This window comes from Pundamilia nyererei, unplaced genomic scaffold (assembly GCF_000239375.1).
Source record: "Pundamilia nyererei isolate P.nyererei 1_Seehausen unplaced genomic scaffold, PunNye1.0 scaffold00061, whole genome shotgun sequence".
Lineage (NCBI taxonomy): Eukaryota > Metazoa > Chordata > Actinopteri > Cichliformes > Cichlidae > Pundamilia > Pundamilia nyererei.
The window spans coordinates 1,920,243-1,923,407 of NW_005187462.1; the positions used below are offsets into that span (position 1 = coordinate 1,920,243).

The following is a 3,165-nucleotide window of genomic DNA, read 5'->3' on the forward strand; positions in this document are numbered from 1 at the left end:
CGTGCACACACGCACACACACACACACGCACACGGCATGTAACAACCCAACGCAAACCCACCATGCACACAATGAAAGATACACTCTAACGTAACAAGAATAAGGCACACAGGGAGATCTCACAGTAAGGACCCCCCCGACCCCCCAGTCACACACACACTTTCCTTCCCTGTCTTTAACACTGCTGCAGCAGCTGAGCCCTCCACAGCCTGTGAATTAAGACAGCATTAAGGAGGTGGAGGCTTGCTGACAACCAGACTTCATTAGGCACACAAAGCAGACGTTGTGTTACCGCTCACATTTATTCTGCTCATTGACTGTGGGGGGAGCTCAGCCACACAGCACCCTGAAATCAATGAGCACATAAACATGCTGCCCTAACAGGATTAATCCAACACTCACCTTGGAAATTATTCTACCATGAACCCAGTCCGTACTTAGAGCAGATTCATTTGTATGGAGGCGCTTCGGATTAGCTAACACCGAATTCAAAGGACACTTTTTACCCACTGGCTGATGAAAAGATAAACATTGATTAAAAAACTGTAGTAACAGAGTTGTAAATCTGCTAAACCCTCTGAACCTGTGAATGTTACTCTCACCCACAGACAGAGCAGATACCGGGAGCACTGAGAATAGAATAGAATAGAATAGAATAGCCCTTTATTGTCAGTGTACGTGGGAAAAAACTTTGAATTTTACCCAGTTGGGTGGATCCATATTTGGACATTGACACAATCATTGATATTTTTACAGTTATATAGTAAATATGAGCCTAAAGTGCAAACTCTCAGCTTTGATTTGAGGGTATTCATCTTCACATTGATTTACCAGGATGAAGTAAGTAGAGATGCTCAAACCTCCCTCCCCCTAGGCACCGCCTTAAGCTTTTCTGGGGGGAATTGCACTGTGTCTGCCCCAGGTGTGTCAGAAACCCCTCATCTAGGAGGTGCTGGTCATATGTCTGAAAGCAGTGCCTTTACTGCGGCCTCTCCTGAAAGGTCCATGGAGTAAACTAAGAGAATGTCTGGAGGAAGCTCATTTCTACTGCAAGGATCGGCAGTCCAATTCTTTTGGTCACTATCCACAGTTCCACAGTAGGCAGTAAGGGTTAGGGTTAGTAGATCAACCAGTAAATCAATGGCTCTCCCTTTATCACGAGGGACCAGTCTGTCTGTTATCATCATGCTCGACTCCTCCTCCATGCTACAGTATCAGTATTTCCTTCATCTGTTCAACAGGTGCAAAGTTTGGAAATAATTTCAACTCAACCGTTCTGAGTGATCACAGGATCCTTGTGATGGTAGAGAAACACTATCAGGAGGTAGGAACAGCATTATCCACAAGTTCACCACGCTGTGAAAATTTCCCATCAGTCTGTAACAAAATTCCAAGAGAGAAACTTATAGACTCATGATCACTGACTAAAAACATGCTGAAGACAGTACGAAGTCAGGGCATGTTTGACTTTCAGTGGCACTGAGTCACTGCTGTTTACTGATGATGTGACATATGACAGAAGTGTGAATTCTGAATTGGACGACACGCCTTCTGCTCAGAATCAGCATATTTCTGCAGGATTGACAAGACGGAGCAGATGGGAACGTACGTAATGACCCAAAACATGCTTGAAAAACAAACCCAGAAGTTTTTAGAGGTACAGTGGCTGACTGTCAGTCGAAGGCTGCCGAAGAAAAGAGCTGCAGAAAAGTCTGGAATCAAAGAGTCATAAAGAGAGCTGTGGTTTCAGGGAGGCGCTTCCTGCAAAAGATTCTGGACAAACTATTAAACAGAAACATTTTATTCCTCATTATGTGAATTTGCACAATGACCAGTTGTTTGGTGGTTCATTGGTTTCAACCCCTTGAAATAAAGCTGAGAGTCTGCACTTGCAGCATGATAGTCTCATTTGAACTTTACTTGTGTCACTGTCTTAAGAACCAACTGTATTTTCTGTATATTTTATAAGCTTTACATAAGCTGCATTGACTTACACATTTTTAGGCAACTTAATAACGAGGCTTTTCCAGTAAGTTAATGAATTTAGAGGTTTTGAGATGCTGCTGATGTAAGACTTGCCATCCATTAGTGCCACAGCTTACTGGAAAGAAAATATTGTAAAAACAAAAACAAAAAAACCTCAACTGTCAGTCTATAATCCACAAATGACAGGATCACACGTCTGTGGAACTGCAAACTTAATACTAAATGAAGGCTTTTAATTTCTTCCCTATTTTTACAGCTTTGAAAGCTCAACAAAAGTTAGTGAACCTTCAGTAAATATGAATTACTCTTTGCATTTTTATCCAATTTTCTCTATATAGGCACTAAAATATTATTAGACCCCATCAATCGTATGGTTATGTTAAAGTGCATCTTTAGGACACTAAAGCCAGTTGATCTGCAATGTTTAAGTTAAAGAAATATTTAAAAGCTAAATGGACCAAAGAACTTCCTGTGCTTTCCAAGTAATGTCTTAAACGTGGACTAAATAGTGACACACATTCACTCCCAAAATAGTCTCTCACGTCCATCAGAAGAAGAAGTGAAAACAAAGCATGTTAAACAATAAAATGCAGCTGTCTTCATGTGCAGATAGGAGGATAAGCATTGAGACATGAGAAGTAACATATACGGTCAAAGTATATGACTGACACCTGAGTGGAAACGAGACCAGAGCGACAAATATAGAGAAAGAAACTAAAAAGAGATGAAGAGAGACACTGGTGGGGAAGGAAGACAGACACACTGGCAACATATCTGTGACATATGTTGCAGTGATTGCTCAGAAGCCACAGTGTGAGATGAAAATGGAAACGCAAATACTGGCACACCTAGAGAGGTTACAGGTTAAATCAACACAGGCAGGAACCTTGAAAAGAGAAGCAGAAACAGAACAAGTCACATGCTTTATGTTCTCACTTTGTTGGCTGCGGTTCCTGTTGGTGGCTCAGTGGAGGATGCGTCTTGTAAAATGACATCAAATATGTACATTTATGTGGAAACAAACAAAGTGTCCTCAAAGCTATGCCTGAACTTTCTTCACCACCGAGATGGTTAACTGACAGTTCTCTTTAGTTCCCAAAGGCAAGTTTTTTATGTTAGTCTGAGTGCTGTGCTACGATCTGTTATTTGGAAAATGATGCAAATGCTGTGTTAAGTAGA

At 41.3% G+C, this 3,165-nt stretch overlaps 1 protein-coding gene across 3 annotated transcripts in view; it reads right to left on the reverse strand.

The window, feature by feature from the left end:
* Positions 1–3,165, reverse strand: part of LOC102195698 (protein tyrosine phosphatase receptor type F) — a 149,226-nt gene that overhangs the window by 129,158 nt on the left and 16,903 nt on the right. The window lies entirely within an intron of this gene.